General features: G+C 42.7%; 1 non-coding gene across 1 annotated transcript; it reads left to right on the top strand.

The window, feature by feature from the left end:
• Positions 1-203: 203 nt before the first annotated feature.
• Trnal-caa (transfer RNA leucine (anticodon CAA)) lies at positions 204-278 on the top strand. The gene has a single exon. It is a non-coding gene; the product is annotated as a tRNA-Leu (tRNA).
• The last annotated feature ends 16,679 nt before the right edge of the window (positions 279-16,957 follow it).

Raw genomic sequence — 16,957 nt, 5'->3', positions numbered from 1 at the left:
TGCGATTTTAACTCTGCAGCGGAGTGTGCGCTGATATGAAACTCCCTGGCAGATTAAAGCTGTGTGCCGGACCAAGACCCGAACTCGGGACCTTTGCCTTTCACGGGCAAGTGCTCTACCAACTGAGCTACCCAAACACGACTCACGCCCCGTCCTCACAGGAGACGAGCAGAAGTAAAATTGTGAGGACGGGGTGTGAGTCGTGCTTGGGTGGCTCAGTTGGTAGAGCACTTGCCCGCAAAAGGCAAAGGTCCCGAGTTCGAGTCTCGGTCCGGCACATTGTTTTAATCTGCCAGGAAGTTTCATAAACATCGTTTCCGCCCGTTTTAATGCTCAGGAAAACCACACATTGCATATTGTACCACCATACAGTGAGACCTTCAGAGGTGGTGGTCCAGATTGCTGTACACACCCAGTAGCACATCCTCTTGCATTGATGCATGCCTGTATTCGTCGTGGCACTCTATCCACAAGTTCGTCAAGGCATTGTTGGTCCAAATTGTCCCACTCCTCAACGGCGATTTGGCGTAGATCCCTCAGAGTGGTTGGTGGGTCACGTCTTCCATAAACAGCCCTTATCAATCTATCCCAGACATGGTCGATAGGGTTCACGTCTGGCGAACATGCTGGCCACTCTAGTCGTTATCCTGAAGGAAGTCATTCACAAGATGTGCACGAAGGGGGCGCGAATCGTCGTCCATGAAGACGAATGCCTCGCCAATATACTGCCGATATGGTCGCGCTATCGATAGGAGGATGGCATTCAAGTATCGCACAGCCGTTACGGCACCTTCCATGACCACCATCGACGTACGTTGGCCCCACACAATGCCACCCCAAAACAGCAGGGAACCTCCACCTTGCTGCACTCGCTGGACTGGCTGTAAGGCGTTCACCCTGAACGGGTTGCCTCCAAAAAATCTCCGATGACTTTCTGGTTGAAGGCATATGCGACACTCATCGGTGAAGAGAACGTGATGGTCCGCAGCTCGTGGTCGTGAGGTAGCGTTCTCGCTTCCCACGCCCGGGTTCCCGGGTTCGATTCCCGGTGGGGTCAGGGATTTTCTCTGCCTCGTGATGACTGGGTGTTGTGTGACGTCCTTAGGTTAGTTAGGTTTAAGTAGTTCTAAGTTCTAGGGGACTGATGACCATAGATGTTAAGTCCCATAGTGCTCAGAGCCATTTTTTGAGAACGTGATGCCAATCCTGAGAGGTCCATTCGGCATGTTGTTGGGCCCATCTGTATCGCGCTGCATGGTTGCAAAAATGGACCTCGCCATGGACGTCGGAAGTGAAGTTGCGCATCATGTTGCCTATTGCGCACAGTTTGAATAGTAACACAACGTCCTGTGGCTGCATGAAAAACATTAGTCAACATGGTGGCGTTGCTGTCAGGGCTCCTCCGAGCTATAATGCGTGGGTAGCGGTCATCCACTATAGTAGTAGCCCTTGGGCGGACTGAGCAAGGCATGTCATCGACAGTTCCGGTCTATCTGTATCTCCTCCACGTCCCAACAACATCGCTTTGGTTCACTCCGAGACGCTCGGACACTTCCCTTATTGAGAGCCCTTCTTGACACAAGGTAACAATGCGAATGGGATCGAGTGGAATGTCAAAATACACACATCAAAAAAGTTTTGCATCACCCCGGTTCCCAGAGCTCCTGAAGATACACGTTAATTGCGGATATTCTATCACAGACACAGCCCGTTTCACTGTTCAGATATGTCACTAAACCCGCCTGTCAACCCGGTTCAGCTAATGGGGCGAGGCGGGAATAAAACCGGCATTTGCCTGAAGCAATTTAGCTAAATTACGGAAAACCTAAACCTGGAAATTTTTACCATCATCCTCCCGCGTGCGAGTCCAATGTGCCACCTCGTTCGGTGATAGATTGCAGTTCTAATGGAGGGCTTGGTCGATGATGAGTGACGTCACAAGCCTCCAGAATAAGAGAAACCCACTCAGATGGAGGCAGTAGGGATGGGTCTTCGCACGATATCGACTACTGCACCAAGCAGACCCTGTGACATCTACGGCTCCGCATCTGTTGTGAGATAGCGGTGTATTGCTTCACGTGGACCGAGTGTGCTGGCCACGGCTCTGCCCGTATCGCGTTTTCTCGTTCCTTCACAGAAGAGCTCCGTACAGCGTCGTATTTCATTTAGTATTGCGGTGTGGCTAGGGCGAGGGCGGAGATGGGGCCAGAGGTTCTGGTCACTCTTTTCCTTGGGGTGGGAAACTGCCTCTAAAGGCGGAAGAATCAGCAATGACTAACGGCATGAAGATGAAGAAGGCAATGGAAACCGTTGCATTGAGGACACATAACGTGTATCCACAGAAAATGTGGCCTGTAAGTGAAAAAGTATCATGATGGTCCCTCCGGGCGGAAAAGAATTTCGGAATAGTCCCCCATTCGGATCTCCGGAAGGAGACTGCCAAGGGGGAGGTGACCATGAGAATGAATAACCAAGGAAAGGATAACGTTCGTCAAGTCGTGATGTGAAAGTCAGGAGCTTCAACGCAGCAGAGAACCTAGAAAATCTGAAAACGCAAATGCAAAGGCTTAGTCTAGATGTAAGAGGTCAATGAAGTGAAATGGAAAGAATAGAAGGAATTCTGGTCAGATGAGTATAGGCAAATATCAGCAGAGGAGAAAATGATAAAACGGGAGTCGGATTCGTTATCAATAGGAAGGTAGGGCAGCGAGCGTGTACTGTGAACAGATCAGTTCAAAATGGTTCAAATGGCGCTGAGCACTATGGGACTTAACTGCTGAGGTCATCAGTCCCCTAGAACTTAGAACTACTTAAATCTAACTAACCTAAGCACATCACACACATCCATGCCCGAGGCAGGATTCGAACCTGCGACCGCATCGGTCGCGCGGTTCCAGACTGTAGCGCCTAGAACCGCTCGGCGACTCAGGCCGGCAACAGAACAGTGCTAGGGCTGTTCTTACCACAATTGACAGCAAACCAACACCGGCAACGACAGTTCAGGTATACATGCTGACGTCAAGTTGAAGGTGAAGAGAAGTAGTAATGGGGAACTGGAATGGAATTGTAGGGGAAGGAATAGAAGAAAAGTTTACATGAGGATGTGGGCTTGGGACGAGGAATGAGAGAGGAGATAGGCTAATTGGGTTCCGCTACAAAATTCACATAGTAATAGCGAATACTAACTGAGTTCTGCTATGAAAGTCACATAGTACTCTGTTCAAGAATCACATGAGGAGGTGGTTTATTTGGTAGAGGCAAGGTGATATGGGAAGATTTCAGTTTGATTATAGCATGGTAAGATAGCAGTTCCGAAATCAGATAATGGATTGTAAGGCGCACCCAGAAGCAGATATTGACAAGCATCACAATGATGTAGTGATGAAGAGTAGGCTAAATTTGACGACATTAGTAGGGAAGAGTCAATACGCAAAGAAGTGGGATACGGAAGTATTAAGGAATGACGAGATACGCTTGTAGTTTTCTAAGGCTATAGATACAGCAATAAAGAATAGCTCAGTAGACCGTGCAATTGAATTGGAATGGAAATCTGTGAAAAGAGCAATCACAGCAGTTGGAAAGAAAGATGTAGGTACAAAGATCTGCAATGACGTCATGGGTAACAGAAGAAATATTTCAGCTGATCGATGAAACAAGGAAGTACAAGAATATTCAGGGACATTCAGGAATACAGAAATACAAGTCGCTGAGGAATGAAATAAATAGGAAGTGCAGGGAAGATAAGACGAAATGGCTGCATGAAAAATGTGAAGAAATCGAAAAAGGAATGATGTCGCCAGGACTGACTCAGCATATAGCTCTTTCAGGACACCCTTCGGTGATATTATCAGCAAGGCTGGTAACATTATGGGTGTAACGGGAATAACACGATTAAATGCGGAGGAGATAGCGGATAGGTGGAAAGAACATATTGATGGCCTCTATGGGGGGGGGGGGGGGGAGGAGATTTGTCTGATGTGATAGAAGAAGAAAGAGAAGTCGATTTAGAAGAGACAGGGGATCTGGTATTAGAATCACAACTTAAGAGAGCTTCGGACTTGAGACCAAATAAGGCAGAGGGGATGGATAACATTTCATCACAATTTCTAAACTCATTTGGGGAAGTGGTAACAAGACGACCATTCACGTTGGTGTATAGAATGTGTGAGTCTGACAACATACCGTCCGACATTCGGAAAAATATCATCCACACATTTCCGAAGGTAGCAAGAGCTGAAAACAGCACATGCGTCCAAGTTGCTGACGAGGATAATATACAGAATAATGGAAAATAAACTTGAGGATGTGCTAGGTGACAGTCAGCTGGGCTTTAGGGAAGGTAAAGACACCAGAGAGTCAACTCTCACTTTGCGGTGGATTATGGAAACAAGACTAAAGAAAAACAGAGACATGTTTATAGAATTTGTCGATCTGGAAAAAGCGTTCGGCAATGTAAAATGTTCCGAGATGTTCCGGCAGAATCGTGGTGTCAGTGTTGTATGCACTTCGCTTTGTCATAGTATGAAGGACGTTTACAGGTGCAGTGGCTGTTTGCAGAGAGAGGTTGTCTAATGATCTGTTGTGAGAATCGTGTACAAATGAATGGGTATGAGTTTGAAGTGGATGAGAATTTTCAGTATATATATTATGTAGTCGCATAAGCAAAGGGTGCTGAAAATGTGCTTGAAAACAATATTACAGTACCATACAGAAAGAATTTAGAGATTTAACTGACAATGAAGGAGCAAAGAACTACAACGATCGACAGTCGAGATTCGTAGTTCACCATATCAAGAAGCACTATGTGCTAAATTTGCATGTATGAAACACGTGAAGATTTTGGTGATATGAATAGAAAAATTTCTCATATCGCATACAGTATTCTACTGTCAGTTGCAACTGTTTTCGATACAACTGAATGAAGAGTATGAATACTTTGTACGTGACTGCAAAGTGCGTTGGTTAAGTAAGAGGAAATCGTGAATTACGTTTTTTTGTTTTAAACTTACTACTGTTGGATGTTTGAAGGTAAAAGGAGTGCAGGAACGAAAATGAGAACATTCGGAATGGATTGCAGACCTTGCATTTTGTGTGGATTTGACTGCATACTACTCACACTAAGACACTGCAAGGTGAGAAACAACTACTTTCTGATTTGATAGGGATGCAATTAAACAGGAACTTGCCTTATAGAGGGGTACGCATTTTGACAAATACGATCTAGTTTCTTAAGTTCACTGCAATTAAAGAAAACGTATGGTTTGAAAAATTCATTGCAGCCATAAAAGAAATACAAGGATAGTTTTATAAAGATTCTGAGGACACATCTTACATATCTTTTCGAGGCCATTTGCCGTTTGCAGTTGAAGGCGTCCCTGTTCATGTCGATATATAACCGGATAGCCGGCCGGGGTGACCGAGCGGTTCTAGGCGCTACAGTCTGGAACCGCGCGACCGCTACGGTCGCAGGTTCGAATCCTGCCTTGGGCATGGATGTGTGTGATGTCCTTAGGTTAGTTAGGTTTAATTAGTTCTAAGTTCTAGGAGACTGATGACCTCAGAAGTTAAGTCCCATAGCGCTCAGAGCCATTTTTGTAACCGGATGACCTGCAAGGAAATTCTCGAGGTAATGAGAAATCCTTATACGTTAAAACTGCCTAGATCGTCTACGCTGCTTTCCTCGAGCAGAGTTTCCACATCTCCATGATATGGCTGCAGAATTGCTGCAACATTTCGATCGATATATCTGTGTGAAAGACCTTTTCCGGTTATCAAAATTACGTGGCAACTTGATTGCGAAAATCTTTGACATTATCTGCGTCTGTTCTTGCGCCGATAGTTTGCATCACACAAAAATTATGTCTTCAGCACGGCAGGAATAATTAAATAATACCGAAAACTTAATTTGTTTGCGATTTATGCTGTTGATAAATGTGAAATAAAAGAACAGGTCGTATGCAGTGTGACTTCACTGCCATTTAAATGCGGTTCATTCGCAGTTTCCCCTCCTCCCCCTCCCCTCCCTAACGGTGTGGCATGCCGGAGACGGGGGAAATGTGCAGCAAAGCTGAGCGCTAAGCCACTCGTGCCCGAACACGACCCGTGAACCTAAATCTTCGACGCCCCTGTCCCAGAACGAACTGCTGCGAACGCCATGCGGAGCGGCGAGCACGCGAAAATACATAATCGCAAGCCTCTGAATCGTCCTTGCGGGGCATCGAGCGACGCGCGATGTGACGGAAAGGATGCAATCGATTGGTTTGATAATACCTCTCGAAGTGGACAAGGCTGTGATGTGTGTTTCAAGCTGAAACGTCTGAAATTTTCGTAAGCGCTGCTCAAAAAAGTTGTACATTATAGATCACGAGCAATAAAAATTACGATAACCCTTTAATATCGTACTGTAACGAGAAGAAGTTAATAAAATAATTGGTGAACCAAATAAGTATAAACAACATATTTATTAAGTAGTGTAGTTTACATTCTTCGTGTAGGAATTTGTTCAGAATACAGATAAAATTTTCCCTCATTTGCACGGCTGCGCATAATATCTCTTTTGTATATTATTTTATAGTGATTTTTTGATAGATTTCGCTATATCTCCTGGAAACATGCAATCACGACCTCATTTATTGATTCGAGATGCGTATGATGATACGTGATGACGTTATAGTTTCGCATGTACTGTACTTAGATGCTCGAAATTCTGAGAAAAATAGGGTTAAGCTATAGTGATATACGGGTAATCTACGATGTCTACAAGAACCAAGAGGGAACAATAAGAGTGGAGGACCAAGAACGAAGTGCTCAGATTAAAAATAGTATAAAACAGGGATGTAGGCTTTGCCCCTACTGTTCAGTTTATGCATAGAAAAAGCAATTACGGAAATAAAAGATAGCCTCAAGAGAGGGATAAAAATTCAGGGAGAAATGATATCAATGATAAGATTTGCTAATGACATTACTACCTTCGTCGACACTGAAGAAGAATTACAGGATTTGATGCATGATATGAACAGTCTAATGAGTACATAATATGGATAGAAAATACTCGTAGATGAAAGTAATGAGTGGTAGCAGAAATGAAAACAGAGAAACGTAACTTCAGAACTGGTGATCACGAAGTAGATGAAGTTCAGCAATTCTGCTCTCGGGAGCAAAATAACGCATGAAGGACGAAGTAAGGAGAACGTGAAAAGCAGTCTAAAACTATACTGAACTCCGTTCGAGCAGGCTGCGAAAGGCCCAATGGCACCGACCGACCGCCGTGAAATGTTCATCCGATAGGTATCACTGGGTACAGATATGGAGGGCATGTGGTCATCACACCGCTCTCCCGGCCGTTGAGTTTTCGTGACCCGAAGCTGCTATTTCTCAGTCAAGTAGCTCCTCAATTGGCCTGATAAGGTGTGTGTGCACCTAGCTTGCGAACAGCTCCTCTTAGACCGGCCGGTCACCAATTCACGTGTTAAACAAGCCCAAAAGCGCTTACCTTCGATGATCTGATGGGAACCGGCGTAACCACTGCGGCAAGGCTGCTGGCGGAAAAGCAACCGAGCACTGGCAAAAACGACATTTCTGGCCAAGAGAAGTCTACTAGTATCAAACATACGCCTTAACGAATGTCTCAGAATGTACACTTGCAGCTCACTGCTGTGTGGTAGTGAACCATGGGCTGTGGAAAACCCTGGACAAACGAGGATCGAAGCGTTTGAGATATGGTGCCAGAGAAGAATGTTGAAAATTATGTTGACTGATAAAAGTAAGGATTGAGGAGGTTCTCCGCCGAATAGTGAAGAAAGAAGCGGATGGCAAACGCCGACAGGGAAATTGAAGAAACTTAAAGGAATAATTATATATTGTTATGGTAATAAAGAAATAAAAGAACTGATTTATTACTTGTTTTCTTACCTTCAAGTCACCATAGTCGTTCAACGGAAGTAGGTCCCAGGAAGTTACTGGAATCACGTTTGCACAACGGGTTTTTACAATTTCCTCGATACAAACAAACGTTGTAGGTATCATTCGAACATACTGCTTGAACGAGAAGTGTTTACACATCAATCCTTAGCATGAATTGGGAAATTATCCTCGAAAGTGAGTTTCACTCCTTTGTCGTAGATAATGTCTCTTCAGTATTTCATGCTTAAGATACGTGTTTTGTATTAAAAATCTCTTTCGTCCGTCCTTAATGAATGCACTGTGCCGACTGGACTGTCAAGCGGACAGCAGAAATTGCGGCTGCGCTGCACACACAGGACAGAATAACCGCATCACACCGCTTCGCGGTGGATCACTGGAACATTCTCGTCGCCCCGCGCCTAACCTGTGTCGTATTACGTCGCTCGTGTAGTGAGGGGTGATAGGAGCTGTACATTGCTATTTTAGAGGGCCTCATAATCTCCGAATTTTTCCATGTTAAACGTCAGAATGATATCACAGTGTATTAACAAATGAACAAGTACAGAATGTTTTGTGTAATGGTTATTCGTTAACTGATCTTCAAACTGATAACTTCTATGTAGATAGATAACCCTCTTGTGCTGTATGTAAACGGTTCAAAAATGGTTCAAATGGCTCTGAGCACTATGTGACTCAACTGCTGAGGTCATTAGTCTCCTAGAACTTAGAACTAGTTAAACCTAACTAACCTAAGGACATCACAAACATCCATGCCTGAGGCTGGATTCGAACCTGCGACCGTAGCGGTCTTGCGGTTCCAGACTGCAGCGCCTTTAACCGCACGGCCACTTCGGCCGGCTGTATGTAAACGCTGTATGCTGTTTGAAGCAATACACCAAATTACACACATCAAAAAAAATTTTTGCATCACCTCGGTTCCGAGAGTTCCGAAACCTGTACGGAAAATTGGAATAGAGATCAACATAAACGTCATTTACGACCTTTTTATTGCTCATGAAAACCATACAATGCATGTTGTACCACCATATAGAGAGACCTTCACAGGTGGTGGTCCAGACTGCTGTACACGCCGGTACCTCTAATACCCAGTAGCACGTCCTCTTACATGATGCATGCCTGTATTCGTCGTGGCATACTGTCCACAAGTTCAGCAAGACACTGTTGGTCCAGATTGTCCCACTCCTCAACGGTGATTCGACGTGGATCCCTCAGAGTGGTTGGTGGGTCACGTCGTCCATAAACAGCCCTTTTCAATCCATCCCAGGCATGTTCGAAAGGTCTCGCGTCTGGAGACATGCTGGCCACTCTAGTCGAGCGATGTCGTTATCCTGAAGGAAGTCGTTCACAAGATGTGTACGGAGGGGGGGCGCGAATTGTCGTCCATGAAGACGAATGCCTGTATGCTGCCGATTTGGTTGCGCTATCTCTCGGAGGATGGCATTCACGTATCGCACAGCCGTTACGGCACCTTCCATGACCACCATCGACATACGTCGGCCCCACACAATGCCACCCCAAAACAGCAAGGAACCTCCACCTTGCTGCACTCACTGGACTGTGTGTAAGACGTTCAGCCTGACCAGGTTGCCTCCGAACATGTCTGTACGACGATTTTCGGGTTGATGGCACATGCGGCACTTATTAGTGAAGAGAACGTGATGCCAATCCTGAGCGGTCCATTCGGCATGTTGTTGGGCCCATCTGTACCGCGATGCATGGTGTCGTGGTTGCAAAGACGGACCTCGCTATGGATGTCAGGAGTGAAGTTGCGCATCATGCTGCCTATTGCGCACAGTTTGAGTGGTAACACCACGTCTTGTGGCTGCACGAAAAGCATTATTCAACATGGTGGTGTTGCTGCCAGGTTTCCTCCGAGCCATAATCCGTAGGTATGGGTTATTCACTGCAATAGTAGCCCGTGAGAGGCCTGAGCAAGGCATGTAATCGACAGTTCCTGTCTCTCTGTATCTCCTCCATGTCCGAACAACATGGCTTTGGTTTCCGAGACGCCTGGACACTTTCCTTGTTGAGAGCCCTTCCTGGCACAAAGTAACAATGCGGAAGCGATCGAACCACGATATTGACCGTCTAGGCACAGTTGAGCTACAGACAACACGAGCCGTGTACCTCCCTCCTGGTGGAATGACTGGAACTAATCGGCTGTCGGACCTCTTCCGTCTAATAGGCGCTACTCATGCATGGTTGTTTATATCTTTGGGCAGGTTTAGTGACATCTGTGAACAGTCAAAGAAACTGTGTCAGCCATGCGTTATCAACAATCAACGTCTATGTTCAGGAGTTCTGCGAACCGGGCTGATGCAAAACTTTTTTGATGAGTATATTATACACAATGTACAGCTTACGACTTCAAACTGTACATTTACTGGAAACTGTCGCGGTGATACCTAAACTGAAACAACAGCATAAACAGAATAGAATGTCTGAATCAAGAAAACACGATCAACTTTGAACGACTTGCTCGACTTACTTCTCACGTGCCGAATAGTTTGCTGTATATGTTCCCATAAAATAAAACTGAAAGTATGGGAGATTATGAAGCACCGCTACATGAAAAAGGCAGTGTACTCACACACCGGGGATGGTGCTGTTAATTCAGAGTCGTCTAACACAAATGTCCGCCCCACAATCCTAACTGAGTTTCCCCCACTTGCGCTACGGCGTTTGAGACGAATGCCAGACGAACTTCATCCCGTCATTTTTCAACTTATCTACTTTAACTTCCAAATTGACGCTGGTGTTCAGCGGAGATCTCGGTCTGTTGTTATGTCCACGCCCTCCATATAAATTCTAATTCTTGCTTTTACAGCACCAGTGCTCTCTCTTCATTTTTGTTGTCTACCATTATTGCTGATTGCAACTGGAGGCTCGATTAGAGATTTTATTTACACAAAAAAAAGAATTTGCATATTACGCAGCACTTTCATGAAATATCTACGGTGGATTTTTGTTTATTATTCTGTCTCACAGTATCTTATGTTCATCTAAAATAGATATTATAGCTACTTTTGTATGTAGTTAGTTGTTAATTTTGCGTCAGTATACATACACAGGGTGAGAAGTTTTTAAATCGACAAACTCTGGAAGGTTGTAGGGGACATCAAAACAAATATTTTTCCGTAATGTCATTTTTTCCTATGAGGAGTATTTAAACCGGTAGAGGAAGATTTATCTGGCGGCAAGTTAATTAAACCAACAAACACTTTTCCATTTTTTTATGACCAAGAGACAACACATTAACACAACCCAATTTCAATTACAGTAGATTTTCAAAAATGCCTCCATTGTCACGTAGATAAAGGTTAAACCGTCGGATCATGTTCTGTCTGACACGGGCAAAAACCCCAGGAGTATCCTGAATTGTCCCTGCTGCTGCTGCTACTATCCGGGCAACCATATTCTCTTCTGATGCAGCAGGAGTTGCCTAAACAAGGTTGCGCATCTCTCCCCACACAAAAAAGTCCAGAGGGGACATATCTGGGGATCGAGCAGGCCATGATACAGGACCACCTCTGCCAATCCACGTTTCTGGGAACCGTCGGTCCAGGAATCGACGCACATGGCGACTGAAATGTGCCAGCGACCCGTCATGTTGGAACCACATGTGTTGTCTTGTAGGGAGCGGGACGTCTTCCAGCAACTTCCTCAAATTGCAGCGTTCTTGCTGTGCGACGGCGTCCCTATCCAGGTAATCTGCTAAATGACCCGGTCTCACGCAGACGTTGGTACATAGCAGCAAAGGTCGTATAATGCGGGATACGGCGATTAGGATATTGTTGTTGATAAACCCGATGTGCAGTGAAACGTCCCCTTTGAACAATTATACATGACTGTGCTTAACCTGACACACAATATTTTTAGCGCAACGCAATCTGACTTTCAAAATTCCCTACAAAAGAATGCCCCTGACTAACATTAAACTATACCTTTCACAAATCACTTACCTCACAAAAATCTTCGCTGCTCAAGCTACTGCAATACAGAGAGTGCCACTACTGCCAGCTAAATAAAAGATTCAAACTATGTAAGGCACTAACTACTGATAGGGATAGTTAGCAAATGAAAGATATTAATAGAGAACAAACAATGTATTTACCTTGATATCATCATATATAAATATAGCATGACAAATTTCAAAACTCCGCCATCTCTCTCCCCACATCCACCACTGCTGGCGGCTCACCTCCAACTGCGCAACGCTACGCGCTGTTCACATCCAGCTGCCGCTGCCCAACACTACAATGGCGAGTATTACAACAATGCAAAGCAGCCACAGACTGCACACAGCACAGCCAGTGATTTTCATACAGAGATGGCGTTACCAATAAAAAACCTAAACAGCCTACTTACATAGCCCGCATGCTCCCCACAAAAAAATTTTGCAAATTGGATTGGGCAGTGGCCAATACAGATTTGAAAAATTTTTTTCATAATTACAATAACAAAGAAATCAAATGCACACACTTATTGATACAATGTTGGTCAAAAGCTAAAATTTTCTCACAGTCCATAAAGACAGTCCTGATTGTTCATTACGGTAAAATAGTAGTGTTTTTCTCAAAGTCTGAGCAGTAGAAGAAAATGCACACGGAAGTAGTGGATTTCCATGCAGTCTTGAAGAAGTAGTGTTGTCCTTCCAACGGAAAGACAGTGCTGACTCTTGACATGCATACAGGTAATGGGCCACAACAGAGCAAACCCACAGCAGAGTCAGTCGAAATTTTGAAGAGTATTGGTAGGTAGGTCATCACAGAGTAGACCCACTGCAGTCCTGGTAGAGATTACGGTATTAGTGGGCCATCAGAGGCGCAGACCCACTGCAGTCCTTGCAGAAATAATGGTACTGGTGAGTCAGCAAAGGTATAGACCCACTGTAGTCCTTGTAGAAATAATGGTATTGATGGATCATCAAAGATGTAGACCCACTGTAGTCCTTGTAGAGATAATGGTACTGGTGGGTCATCAAAGATGCAGACCCACTGTAGTCCTTGTAGAGATAGCCAGCAGCCATCTGTTGTGACTGTGCAGGTGCACAATCACCATTGAAGAGTCTTGCGGAGAATATAGCAAGTCCATGAACCACCACTTGTGCACTCACAAAATTTTTGGAATTGGCCTTAGAACCAGCAATGCTGTTATCCAGTCCCTTGCTGAATTATTAACACACGTGCAAACACTAACAGTCCCAACTTCTCGCATATTGTCCATATACTATGACCAACTGAAATGTATGCAGTGAAATGTAACTTACAAGTTACTTAATTTGATGAACTGGTAACAATTACAATTTGATAACATAAAAATACAATAACAAAGGTACAAAATACATCATTAAAGAACATAACAATACAGAGAACATTTGTAGTACAAGCTTTACAAAAGAATCGAAATAACATATACGTCAGTGGTCCAGGAATTATGACATGAGTACATACATAAAAGATCAGAATAACTTTCGAAACACCAACTTCACACATGAGCATTAACACAAAACAGAATAAATAATGTCTAAACATCTTTACAAAGTAAATAACACATTATTAATGCCAATTATATTCGAGGATAACAGTATTCCTCATCATAGTGAATGTAGCTTAATATTAGAAAAATTCTACAATATAAGTCTTATCAGATAAACATATAAATACAGGAAAAACATAAATACCCAAGAGTACACAAACATATAGCGGAATAATACAAGGAAAGGACAGGGTTTGTTTTACTGCAGTATTTTGCAAACAAAACTTTCTTTACTTCTCGGAGATCTCCCTTCGTTCTTCATTATTTCCAAAAGTCCTATCTATACCTGCTTTCTGTACTTTTCTCGTATAGCCTCTCAGTGCATTTCTTCAAATTCATCGCAACTCATTCTCTTATAGGCTACCCCCTCTTAAGCTAACTTAAATCTACTGAGCTCAGATGCTAAACTAAGGGACGAGGCAATGCAGCAGCACATAAAACAACTAATATAAACAGCAATGACAAAATATTCAAATGGCAAAGCAAGCTACAGTAATTACAACTAATATAAGGCAATGAGCAGCAAACAAAAAAAATAAATCTGGCTTAGCAGAGTAACACAAATTAAAGTTCAGTAGCACTATGCCTGGCAAACAGCAGCTTATATGTAAACATGACATAGCTCATGCAGAAAAAATATTACTGTAAAAACAACAATGCAGATAAGGGAAATGTATATTCACATCTTAATGTCTAAGTAATTAAAGTGGTGCACCACAACAACTTATTGTAAAGAAATATTACCATGTACTTGAAAAGAATATTATGAATGCAGTTACTGTTACTAGTCCCTTCTTATTGTTCTTTCCTTTCCAAGTGTTCCTTTTTTGAAGAATGTGGATCACAAAATTATTATTTAATAGATCTGTTGACAGAAAGTGTTCACATTAGCAAATGCATTTAATTTTATTTTATGAAACCAATGCTGCAACACAGCTGGAAAACAGATGTCAAATGAAATAAGCAATTACGCAAAACAAAGGCATAAAAATATCATTCAATAGTCATGTGGCATTTCGTAAGTCAGTAGCTCTCAACTCTCATAGAAAGACACTTGTCATAATCAGGTGTGCAGATGTACGAATATTTCCCATCAATTCATAAGCATTTCAGTAATTAGCACAAAGTACGAGTAACCGTATGTTTTCAGGTAATGAGCGTGTAATATTTGCGATGCTTTCTACAAAGGAACGTCAATAGCCAGGATAATGGCCTCCCTTTTTTTTCTACCTGTGCCGCTGAAAGGCTAATGGCTTTTTTTCGGGCGGCTGTCGCCCATGTGGGTGCCCGCGACGCATTACGTGCAGGTGGTCACTTAACTTTCTTACGGAAATATTTACAACAGCAGTTTCCGCTACAGTGACAGTCTCATATAAAAATATTTCACAGGTCAAGAATTAGCGTTGCAAATGTGTAGAAACAAAATCCTATAAATATAAGTGTCCAAAAAATTTTCGCCGGCATTGTGATACAGTCACGCATTTACGCACATTTCATAACTCTTAAAGTACGATTCTCGGTTTCCAACATCCTGTTTCACAAGTCAAGAGTCCCTACCCACTATTCATTACTCCTTACCTTATTACACATATACGTATCCATCGACACTCGTCAATATTTCATCATTATAAATATGAAGCATAATCAAATAACTCATATAGCCTCAGCCTATTAATCATAAACATACCTCAGCAGCATAATACACATCGTCGTCGTAAAAATAACATCATAACACCTCAGTCAAATCTCAAAATCGTCGTAGCTTCCTCCAATAATTAAAAAAATTCTCTGCTCATGTCAAAAGTGTCATCTGCCTCAAACGTACTTTAACATCATGCTCCCTTACAAAATACATCATTCAAAGCTCTCCTAGTACCACAATGATTCCGAAAAAATATGAACAGTTTACAAAGTGCAGACAAAATACTGTTTCATAAGTGTGAAGTTACCCAACTGTGGATTGCGTAAACATGTGTCACTGATGTAGTAAAAAAATGTTTATCTCTCAGTTAAATGATCAGATAGCTGTGTAATTTGTGTGTTAGAGAAATATGGTACCGATGTGTAAAGTTGTATAAGCAAATACCATATTAGCTAGGGTTCCTTGTGGTTGCCACACACATGGTACACAAAGTAAGCGTGTACCCCCCTGAGGATTAATGTAATTATACCCTCAGGTGTTACAGATTACAGCAATGGAATGAAATGTATCACGGAAAACTTTCTTTGTAATTCAAAAAATCTTTAAAAATAAATGTTTTAAGTACAAAATTAATGACTCAAATACGTGTACTGTAGCGCTAAATGTGCCTTTTGCTGTAAGATAATCTCTGTGGAAGTGCCGTAGTTATTGTCCTCCGAAAGCTAAGTTCTGCAGAAGTCAATGTACTTACCTCATGATAAACAAAAGTGAAATGCTTTGCATATAGATATCTTAGTTATTACGCTTATTGCCATGATGAAGAAAGTACTGTGCTGTAACGTATTGTTGTGCTACGGAAAAGGCAGTCTCATGTAGCTATACCACAAAAGTTACTACTAAAACATATTTTACTTTGCAGAAGAATTCAAAAAAACTGTGCAGATATAAAGCAGATACAGCACACAAGCAACAATGTAAATTGTGTCACACATTAGTAGCGTCGTGATATAATTGTGTAGCTGTCAAAGAAACCAAGTGCTAACTCATATTTAATCCCACAAAAAGCACTTGAAATAAAGAATGTCTTTTCAAGTAAACCAAAATGTTACATGAAAATCTCATTAGCAGTGCCGGTATATGTTCTAAGTATGTGAGCCTGATAGTTGTTACGTAATCAAGCAACTAACAAGCAAGAATGTACAAATACAACACTGTGTCGTCTGTTCACTATAACAATGCAATCGTAATTTCTGTTTAAAAATGTTCCCTAGGTTCTAGACTGGATATTTAACTTCAAACATTGTTGCATGTTAACAGTTTCTTAAGTCTGACAAAGCATACTAGAGATGTGAAGTGAAAAGTTTTATGGCAAAGACAAAGTTAAAAGCAAATTATCTCTCAATAAACGGTTTTACATGTGAAATGTGGTGTAAACCTTTACTCTTCCTAGTACGCAGAGTTTCAACTTCAACGCAATTATCATGTGGTATACGTCGGTAAAGAATACTGGAATTTTTCTCAAGGTTAGCGTCTATGTTATTTTTCTCTGAGTCAGCCGGCGCACGTGGCTGCCTGCGGTGCAAGTCATCGTCTGTCCCTTTGTTGGCGCGCGTCGTTATTGAGATTTGGAGACCTAACTTCTACAAATTCACCGTGACGAGAAGGCCCTGCTCTGTTTGAATCCCGCCAGTTCTGATGAAATTCACGTCTGTCGTTTTGTCGGTACTTTACATAGTTTCTAGTTTGTCGGTCATGTGGTGGAGAATTTCTCCCTTAATCGTAACTCTGCGCCGAACTGTTGCGTCTGAAGTTATTCTGCCTCTCTTGATAGTATTTATTTTGGTTCCCATATTG

Source organism: Schistocerca serialis, chromosome 4 (genome assembly GCF_023864345.2).
Source record: "Schistocerca serialis cubense isolate TAMUIC-IGC-003099 chromosome 4, iqSchSeri2.2, whole genome shotgun sequence".
NCBI lineage: Eukaryota > Metazoa > Arthropoda > Insecta > Orthoptera > Acrididae > Schistocerca > Schistocerca serialis.
Note: the sequence above shows the minus strand (reverse complement) of the source record. Positions and strands in the feature narration are given on the sequence as shown.